We start from the raw sequence: 11,310 nt of genomic DNA, 5'->3' as shown, positions 1-11,310 counted from the left end.
GTCATTCCACAGATTTTCAATGGGGTTACATTAAGTCTGGGCTCTGACTAGGCCATGCAAGGACAATTCGCCCTTTTCTCCTTCAGCCACTGTGTGCTCAGTTTTGCTGTGTGCTTTGGGTCATTGTCATGTTGGAAGGTAAACCTTCTTCCCATTGACAACTTTCTGGCAGAGGGCAACAGATTTTCCTCAAGAATTTGACGGTATTTTGCCCCATCCATTTTTCCTTCTATACTGACAAGTGCTCCAGTCCCTGCTGCAGAGAAACACCCCATAACAGGATATTATCACCTCCATGCTTTCTGTAGGAATGCTGTTATTTGTATGGTAAGCTGTATTGGATTTCCGCCAGACATATCGTTTGGTGTTGAGGCCAAATAATTCGTAATCTCAGAATAAAACTCAGAATCTTCAAGGTGCGTTTAGGTAAAGCTCAGTCGTGACTGCATGTGTCCTTTCTTCCCATACAAGCCACATTTGTGGAGAATTTGTGATATTGTTATCATATGCAAACAATGACCACTCTTTTTCATAAATTCCTGCAGCTGCTTCAGAGTTGCTGTAGGCTTCTTGGTCGCCTCTCTGACCAGTTTCCTCCCTCCTTTCATCCAGTTTGGAGTGACGTCCTGATCCAGGGAGGGTCTGTGTTGTACCAAATACCTTCCACTTCTTAATAATAGATTTCACTTTGCTTCTAGGCATTGATAAAGCCTTTGAATTTTTTTTTATCCATCTCCTGACTTTTGCTTGTCCACAACTTTATCCCGGAGATCTTTTGACAGTGCCTTGCCAGCCACTCATATTTGATTGTTTGCTTCAGTTGCACTACCAGGGACTGAAATGCTCCAGGAAAGCTCTTTTCATGCTGAGCTAATCAAAATGACCACAGTTGAAAGTCAAATGGCTTTGTGTGCCATTGAGAATGTGATTAGCTGAACTCAATGATTCTGTTTTTTTAATATTATTATTTTATTTTATTTTTTCTGACATGTTGGTGTTATATCTTTCACTTGGATGTTATAAGTTGAACTGAGTAAATACAGCTGGATAAAACAAAAACTGTGTCCGCCTTCATTTCAGTCTGCAAAGCAACAAAATATGATTATTTTAAAGGGGGGGGGTTCTTTTCTATACCTACTGTGAACTATATTATTGCCCAGCTCTAATCTTTTAAACGTGACTATAACAAGAAGATATTAAGATATTGTAAACATCACGATTTTCTGTAAAGCTGCTTTTCAAAATGTGTATTTATACAAATTATTTGACGACTTTTATTGTACTTTTGTAATATGGTTGCCTTTCAAGTACCATAGAGTACTGTACTATATAAATAATTAGCATATATGAATATAGTAATCATGCAATATATTAATTGTTTTTGGAGTGAAATGGCTTTACCTATTTTAAATTCTATTAACTTCATAACGGTTTGAAACACTCCATGAAAATATTTGTTACTGTGGGGTAACATACCCTGTTCCAAACAGGCCAAGCCATATGCCAAATATTTTATTCACTCTGTTTCATTTTCTTTCCTTCCATTCATTTTAAATTGTATGTTGAAAGCCAACTGATTTATAAGCTGAACTATTCCTTGGAACGTCACCGTTCTCTTTTTAAAAGCTTATCTCTGCCAACAGTATTAACCTGCAATAATACATTCATAGTTTCATTTGGCTCATGAAGCAAATACACCAAAGTAATCATCAATTAATGCTGATTCTAATGTAAACACACTCTATTCGCAACATTGTTCATTACCAAGAACAAATAAACCTATTTAGAGGAATGTACATTTTAATTTTTCATTTACCATTTACGCAGCCAAGGGCAGACATTTGTTTTCATTCATTCTACCATTAGGATCCTTTTGCCATTATACATAAAAGGCCCCAGCGTCATTTAAATGTTTTTCTTTTCAAAATGATTTTCAATTAATTAATTATCCCAGTTTTCCAAGATCAAACCCAAATGTGATTGACAGAGCTGATGTAGTTACCTAGCACAAACATATTTCCTCATAATTCTCTCTAAAACTAGCTGCATATAGCAGTGCATGCGTTAGTTTACATGTGCATGTACATGTGCAACCATGCCTGTGTGTGTTCCCGTTCCTATATGTATGTGATCTTTAACATCCATGAATGAGTTCCAGGTGTGTGTATGTGTGGTTTGTGACACAGCCCACCTCAGCGCTCCATCTTGAGCTTTGCTCTTTTGCTTTGCTTCTCCGGCATATGAAAACAGGCAGTGTCAGGTCTCTGGTAATGACTGACCTCACCGTAGCTACAACGCAGATTGCTTTTCCTCTCTCAACAGTCTCCTCAGTGATGCCAAACGCAGCCCTGCTTTACAAAAATGCCCCTTGCTAAATTCCAGCTGCCATTGGTGCTACAAACCATTGTTTAATGGTGAATTTTGAAAAACAGCAACATTGCATGTGGACTTTATTTAAAGAACATCCCGGAGATCTGTAGTGCCATTCTATGATCAGAAAGAAGGGGATTGGACTTAATTAAACTTTCCTCTTTTGCCAATCTGTCACTGCCGGGCCTAATTTGTTAGCATGTGCACTGTGATTAAAGAACATGTGCCCTTATGTACCACACTGATCACTCCAGCTGTCCCATTCCAGTGAATTCTCCAGCAATGAGGCAGTGCCAGAATCCAGCCTGTGTCGACATTTACAGATTACTGTTGCCGCTAATGTATCTGTGCTTGCTGCCACAATTCAAGTCATAATAATTAAAGACACACCGCATCTCAAGCTCACATTAATCATGCTTCATTTGGACTTTGAAGCTCTAATGGGAAACAGCCATCCGTATGACTGCCTCTCCACTTTTATTGTGCTTGGACAAATTGTGGTGAGTGTATGCTGTGTGGCACATTTCTGACTGACTTTTACAGGAAATGGTAATACGAAAATCAAAAATAAACGAGTGAATCAGGGAGATAGTTGGCGGTTATGCTGTCTTGATTGACTCACCAGACAAAACAAAGCCTGATTCTGTGTGAGTGCAACATAGCACAGCTATCTATTTAGATAATAGTTTAGGATTGTCAAGATATTACATTTAAATTAAGTTAATCCTTTATTTCATCAGCTCAATTTAATTTGTTCACTAGGTTCCTTATAACTAACCAATTATATGAAATTATCAAGTTAAATACATTTAAGTCATTTCAATTTAAATTGTTCACTAGGTGAGGTAATTTACTTTATTGCCTAGGTTTTGTGAAGCATATTAACGAATATATGACAAATTATGCTTATTGGAAACACTGATGAACTATAAAAATTAGCTGCAACTTCCTAAAATGTATTCATTTAAATAAATTAAAATTTATTTTTAAAAAAATGGAATACATTTACATTTACATAAAGCCCCTGAGTCCGCTCCAGTGTTGGCTCCAGCCCCTGAGTCTGTTCATTTCATCAGTCTCAGTCAAGAGTCCGTTCCATTCCCAGAGTTCAGTTGCGATTCCGCTACGACCCCAGAATTCAGTAACGAGTCTGCTTCAAATCCAGAATTCAGTAACAAGTCCGTTCCGGCACCAGAGTCTGCATCGGAACCCACTCTAGCCCCTGAATCTAAATTGAAGCCTACTCTAACCCCTGAATCTTCATCAGAGCCAGTGAATTAACTCTAAGTTTTCCTACAATCCTTAAATCCGTACTAGAATTCCCCCCAGACCTTAAAGGGGTCATTTGACGTTGCTATAAAGAACATTATTTTGTGTATTTGGTGTAATGAAATGTGTTTATGCGGTTTAAGGTTAAAAAAACACATTATTTTTCACATACTGTACATTATTGTTTCTCCTCTATGCCCCGCCTTTCTGAAATGCGTAGATTTTTACAAAGCTCATCGGTCTGAAAAAGCGAGGTGTGCTGTGATTGGCCAGCTATCCAGTGCGTTGTGATTGGCCGAATTCCTCAAGCGTGTGACGGAAATGTTACGCCCCTTACCATACTGTGATGCCGTGTTCCGGCGCGATGAGACAAAACCAATAAAACCCATTACAAATAAGGCAGTTGTTGTATCCAGTGGGGACATAATTACGGATTATAATGACTTATACTGTCTTTTTACGTATTGCATTGTGTATTGCGCCGCGTAAACATAAAACCATATCTGCATTTGTGATCGGAGAAACGACAAACAACAAGCGCTACTCTACACTGCTCAAAACTCGCGTTTGAATCGTCAGAGGCAAATTCTTTAAATATGAAAACGTACTTACAGGCTGTGAGTCAGAAGCACCAGACTGTCCTTGCAAAGTTGGAATTGCCTCACTTTATAGAAACAGCCTTTGTGCACAGCCGGTGTTCTCTCCCAGGTTCAGGAAACAGTCCTCCGTAAAATGTGCTGCACAAATCTGAATATTTGGGTTGAACTGTTCTGGAACAGTGTTGTAAATACAATTTAACCACTGATTTCTAGTTGTGTCCTCTTTTGGAAGACCAAACAAAGTAGTTTCGCTTTCACAACAAAACACACAGCGTCTCCACGACATGACGGTGGCAGCAACAACAATACTACAGCGAGAATCAAAGTTACGCCTTCTTTCGTTTCGGCGAGTTTAAACAAGGCGTTTTAGGAGGGCGTGGACGAGTCTTAACTTTTATAAAAAAATATCTCTTTGGGTTTGAGACTTTAGTCTTTGCAACTTTAGGGATCTTATCTAGGCACGAACAGCTTGGCTCCAAAGAGAAAGGACAACTTGAAATTGCATCATATGACCCCTTTAAATCCATTCCAGAGCACAGCCCAGATTCGGCTCAAGCCCCTGCCCAGACTTTAGTGATGGCTCCAGCCCTTAACTTTAGTTCTGTGCCTGATCTTGTCCCAGAGCTCAGCCCTGTACCCGCTCTCATCCCAAAGCACAACCCAGATTTGACTCCAGCCTCTGACCAGAGTCCAGTGCAGGCTCCAGCCCCCGAGTTCAGCCCAGAACCCCCACTACCGCCAGAATCCTCAACTAACAAGAGTCAGAGTCTCCAGCAATCATGAGTGCTACACCTGAATCTCCTGATGTCATAGCCATCATGCCAGTGTTCCACCAGATTGTTCCAAGCTTGGAGGATTCAGAGTCCCTTCTGCCACTGATTGTTTTCCCTGTTACGGCGGTAGCCATAATGTGTATTTGGGCTGCACACTGCTCTCCCACTCGTCACGAAGAGGAGGTAATCGAGTCTTCTGTCTGTCTGAATGCGACTAAGGAGGTCGCTCCTGAGTCTTCTGTCTGTCTGAATGCAACCAAGAAGGTTGCTCCTGAGTCTTCAGTTTATCTGAATGTGACTCGTTGTGAAGAGGAGGTCATTCCTGAGTCTTCAGTTTATCTGAATGCGACCAAAGAAGTCAACACTGAGTTACTTGGTTGCCCTGAAGTGGCCACGGTGGCCTATGGAATCCTCTGTGCTCCTGTCTCCTGTAACCCGGCCATGTCGGCCGATGGAATCCTCTGTGCTCCTGTCTCCTATGACCCAGCCTTGGCAGCCGATGGAATCTCCTGTTCTGCTATCCCCTGTGTTCCAGTTTGCCCTGAGGTAGCCATGGAGACCAACCTAAGTGCCCTAGTCACTGCCACAGAAGCCGAACAAAATCCCTTCATAACGGCTACTGAGATCGATTAAGCTCCCCTCGTCTTGGCCTTGAGGATAGCCCTTGAATTATCTGCTTATCTTTATGATGCCTTAGGTCTGTTGAAATCAGCCTTCCAGACATCATCAAATTTGCCAGCCCTCCAGACACCCTTGTCAAAAACAAAAAATTACAAGGAAATTATACATTTACACACCTAAGGTTTATATCAACCAAAAATGAAGAACATGTACAGCGCATACAGTGGTGTGTCAGAATTGATTGCCTGTGTAGAAAGTAACTGCTCATGCTTCCTCTACATGGGTTCTTCTCATAAAGGAGTAAACAGCATTTAAAACAAGAAACATATAATATGCACTGTTGCTCAATATCTAATTACAGCTTCGGATGCATGACATTTTTATTTGCTACAAGGAAACACAAGATGCACATTCAACGTGGACACGCAGATGCGCAGGTTGTCGTGGTAATAAACACAGTAAACAGCAACCATTTGCGTGTCCAAGCATAATGCGCATCTCCTATATGAAAAGCATTTTAGGGGACCCTTAAGGGGCCTTTGGCTTTTGGGGGCCCAAGGCAGTCTCCTACTTTAGCCTAATGGGTAAGTCCGCCTCTGCTGAAAATATGTAATCTCATTTCTCACTGTGAACTGGACAATTGTTCTCAACATTTAGTTTTAATTTAATTTTATTTTGTCTAGAACTGAAGAATAAGCGTGGAGGTCCTGAGCAGCTTGTGTGCTCCCCGCCACCTGAAAAGAGGGTTAGACGAGTATCAGACTTTATCAGATATGGTAGACTCGGGTGACGAGGCGGTACCCCCTCAGTGCCAGGACGACGTATCTGCGTATATCGATTTCAAGACACCAAATAATGAATCTTTTGATGTGCTGACTTGGTGGAAGGAGCATGCTGTTTTATTCCCCACCTTGGCTCAGATCGCAAGATCTGTCCTTGCCATCCCGACATCAAGCGCCGCAAGCTAGAGAGACTTCTCCTGTGCTGGGTTTGTAATTCAGGAGCAGAGGAGTCAGCTGAAACCATCAACAGTAGATGACATTCTGTTCTTGCATAGCAACCTTTAGGACCGTGTGTAATATCTCTTTCTGTATCTGTATCTCTCTCTCTCTCTCTCCACAATAGCCAATCAATAAGTGGGTAACACTTTACATTAAGGTTCCCTTTATAAAGGGTTTATAAAGGTCTTCATAAATGACTAATAACTCATTTACAAATGCATTATAAAACATTGATAAGCAGTTATAAATGCATGAATAAAAGGGTGATTTTGATGCAATACCTGCCTAATAGTGAGCCATTTTTAACTCACGTTATAAATGCTTAACAAATATATTATATATATATTATAATATTATAAGTATTATATTATATATAAGTATTATATATTATAAATATATAATACTTATTTCACTCAAAACCAGATTCCTGATTTATTCTGACGTTAAGTTTGGGTTTTAGGGAGGAACGAATGCGCACCGCTGTGAAGGGAAAGAAGTTGTGCAATACGAAACGCAGCTAGTTTTTAATAGCTTTACCTCATGACTTCTTTTGTATAATCCTAAGAAGCCAAAATCGAAATAAAAAAATAAAATTAGCTTAATAAAACAGCCACAGGCCTAAAGTGGAAGCATATGTTTGAATGTTTAGTTCTCTCTTCTATCATAATTAAACAGGACTTTCATGTTGTGCGAGCTGAAACTCCTCCGCGTGGGCGCGATCTCGCTTCTGAATTGCAAATAGCAAAAATGCATCATAGACAAATGTTTGAAAAACAGCTGGCGACTCTGGTGAGATAGAATTTGCAAGATAATGTATATATAGCAATAATAAATGTATGTGTGTTTTATTAATTTCTCCAGTACCGATAGCAGAACCGTTAACGTCAGAGCTTATCAATACTCCGGTCTTTCATAATTTAGCCCCGGACCGATTAAATACCGGGTTTCGGTACCCAACCCTATGTGGGATACAGTATCTCCAACAGTGTGATAGTATGTTATTCCATTATACACTTCCAGGTCAGTATCTTTTATTCTTGTTTTACAGTAAAAAACAAGAAACGGCACAAATTTACCTGAGATTTTGAGATCTCAGAGAATTGTTGTCTTGTTTCATTGGCACTTTCACTTATGGTTTAAATTTAATTAGGTTTATGCTTAAAACAAGTACATAAATCTGGCATTCTGGCATGCGTTTCAGAAAGGCGGGGCATAGAGGAGAAACAATAATGTACAGTATGTGGAAAATAATGTGTTTTTTTAACCTTAAACCGCATAAACACATTTCATTACACCAAATACACCAAATAATGTTATTTTTAGCAGCATCATATGACCCCTTTAATGTAAAGTGAACACTTGTGAACCATTTATTAATGATCTATTAACGTTAGTAGCCTGTGAAAGCGAACCTTAATGTAAAGTGATCACCCGTGAACCATTTAATAACTTTAATAACATTGCATGAACCAACCAAATTCTTCTTCTTTGAAAACATGACTTTACATTGGATGCTCGCTAGCGCCATTTACAGGCTTTGGTGACACACAGGCAAATACAGACACACAGGTTTTGGTGATGTGATCCTGAGATAATATAATAAAAATGTATTATATGCAATGAACATTATTTTTATTAGTAGTAGTAGCTACTTCTAATAAAAAATAAAAATAAAAAACATTTGTCACAGATTGTATTGAAGGGCAGTGAGGACGCAGGATTCAGATGCAGCGGTACCTACTATTGTTATTAAGAAGATTACTGAACTCAGGGAAATGTAGGACAACAAACTATTCACATAAAAACTAATTCAGACAAACAAATACTAAAACTCTATTACTCTATACTGTAGGACTATAAGATTCTTTTTTTTTTTTTTTTTTATGTGTAAACGCTTTGTTAGTTTAATTAATTCGTTACCATACAAATAAATAACTGCTCTGGTGCTCCCGCGGACGGTTCGCTCGCGCGCAGGTAACATTACTGAGTGTGGATGAACAAATACTGAAGTTACAGTGGGCTTTATCATGATATCAAAAAATAATTACTGTTTGCTTATTAATATGAGAATGTTCTGTAACTGTGCTTTCAGTCATTGATTTAATGATTTACTCAAAACTGTTAAATTAGATAAAATATAAATATGTATATTTTTTGGTGATTAGTTATAATTTGATGGAATACTTTATTGTTTTTCTGAATTGTTTAATGTGAGTTTACTTGTATAAGCCACATTCCATGTGCAGTTATGCTCAGTAATGTTAAGTAGTTTTGTTTACTGATATAGTGCATCAATAATAAAATACATTTAACCGAGAAAAAAAACCTTCTGTGTGTGCATTAACAATTAATAAATGATTAGTGTGTCCACTTAGGTTCACTTTTACAGGTTACTAACGTTTGTAATTCATTAATAAATGGTTCACAGGTGTTCACTTTATATTAAGGTTCATTTTCAAAGGTTACTAACGTTTATAGATCATTAATAAATAGTTCACAGGTGATCACTTTACATTAAGGTTCATTTTTAGACGTTATTAACGTTAATAACTCATTAATTAGATGATAATTTCATCTTGATAAACAAAATATATCGGTTTCTAATCATTGCTGTGGATAGGCATCATGAACTTTTGCGGAGAATCATGGGTAAGGTACAGAGTAGATTCTGGTAAGAAACATTGTAAGAAAACATTAGATATAAATGAGAAAACCATAAATACAACACCCTTCAATCTTGCTATAATAATAAATATTTGCTGCATCATGAAATAAATCAGGAATCTGGTTTTGAGTGAAATAAGTATTTATAAATACATTTGTTAAGCATTTATAACATGTGAGTTAAAAATGGCTCACTATTTGGCAGGTATTGCATTAAAATCACCCTTTTACTCATGCATTTATAACTGCTTATCAATGATTTATAATGCATTTGTAAGTGAGTTATTGGTTATTTATGAAGACCTTTATAAACCCTTTATAAAGGGAACCTTCATGTAAAGTGTTGCCAAGTTGAATGGTTTTTATAGGTTATGACAGAAAATTACATATTTGTCTATGTTCTTTTAATCTATGCCTTTTAGACGTCTAAGCGTCTGCATAGCCTGGCCCTGTGATATAATTTACAGTATGCACAATTTGTTCAAAATAGATTGTTCACATGTATGCATAGGCGGAGGGTGAACCAGCTCCAAGGTAAGGCTAAAAGTAGCCTCATGTTAGTGCTATCTATTAATACTCATATCATAAACTATGATACATCTTTTTAGGCAAGTACCAGATATGAGTGTTGTGTCATAAAATATTTTTAATACGACTAAACTTATATTTAACGTGATCACAATTTAATAATAATAAAAAAAATGTAAGTCACTAATCATAACGCTTTGATTTCTACGGTTATTGAAACGGTTAAATGATAAACAGAAAGCGGGCAAATAACATTTACTTAGCTGGCTAATCTGAACGCCTCTGATTGGCCATTGCATTAATAAGCTCAAAAGAATCGTGTGTGATTGGTTATAATGATCAACGCCGTACAAACGCGTGAAAAGAAATATGCCACATTTAATTAATGCCTCAATCAACACTTTTCAGTTAATTTTAATTTTATTCGCAACAGCCGTAATCGTAATAGATTTTAATTATACAGGGACATAACGGAAATGTTCTTGTTTTGTATTATAGCACCGCCTAGTGTCCGGTGCATGTGTGGGGGGGTTTGTGGAACCATCACACCAATTTTGAGATCTCTGCAAACTTTTAAAATCACTTTTAAATTACTTTTTAGACACTTTTAGAGCAAAACGGGAATCCTGTAACTGGCAAAACGGTACAAATGCAATAAATAATAAAAATAGTCTTGAATCCCTTTATGTATGAATTAAATTGGTTAAAATTGGAAGGGGAAAAAGTGCCACTGTATGTGCACTGTAAAAAATCCAATTAACAAAACGTTTGGAAGGGCAAAAATATTTAAGTTGAGCTATAATTTATTGCTTGGGCTTAGTTGAGAGGACTTATTATATATACACAAATATATTTGAAAAACATTGAACGGTTATTTTCAAATCCAGTCAACAATTAGCTATGCTAATGTTGACTAAACTAATACAAACTAATCCAGCCAACACTGAGATCATTCTGCTAACTAACGTCATATCATTATAGACTGCACAATAGTGCCACAACATATGTGGTGTCCCAATTCTTAGGGGAATATTTTCACCCCTACCCCTTGACGCTCTGTTTCAAGGGACAAGGGGAAGGGGTAGGCGGAGGGGTAGGGGAAGGGGTATAAAATAGAATTGGGATTGGGCCTTAATGTCAAAAGCTGTGTTACTATAATGAATTTCAGGTTTAATTTTGGCGTGTTGCATGATATTTTTGTGTTTCTTTGACGTTAAAAGATATGAAGAGATCGCGTGGTCTCTCTTTTATAAGCCAATGCTTACTAAGACGAAACGTGTTATGTAAACCACAGTAATACGCTTATTTGAAGTTAACATGGGCGTGTTGAATGGATTTTTGCGTGTGCAAACTTTTGCAATTGTCCCGTGAAGTTAAAAGTCGACATTAGGCCCAATTCCAATTCTATTTTATACCCCTTCCCCTTCCCCTACCCCTTCCCCTTGTCCCTTGAAACAGAGTGTCAAGGGGTAGGGGTGAAAATAT

This window comes from Sinocyclocheilus rhinocerous, unplaced genomic scaffold (genome assembly GCF_001515625.1).
Source record: "Sinocyclocheilus rhinocerous isolate Xijiao unplaced genomic scaffold, SAMN03320098_v1.1 scaffold1176, whole genome shotgun sequence".
In the NCBI taxonomy this organism is placed as follows: domain Eukaryota; kingdom Metazoa; phylum Chordata; class Actinopteri; order Cypriniformes; family Cyprinidae; genus Sinocyclocheilus; species Sinocyclocheilus rhinocerous.
The sequence above is the reverse complement of the archived record's forward strand: the minus strand, read 5'-3'. Positions refer to the sequence as shown.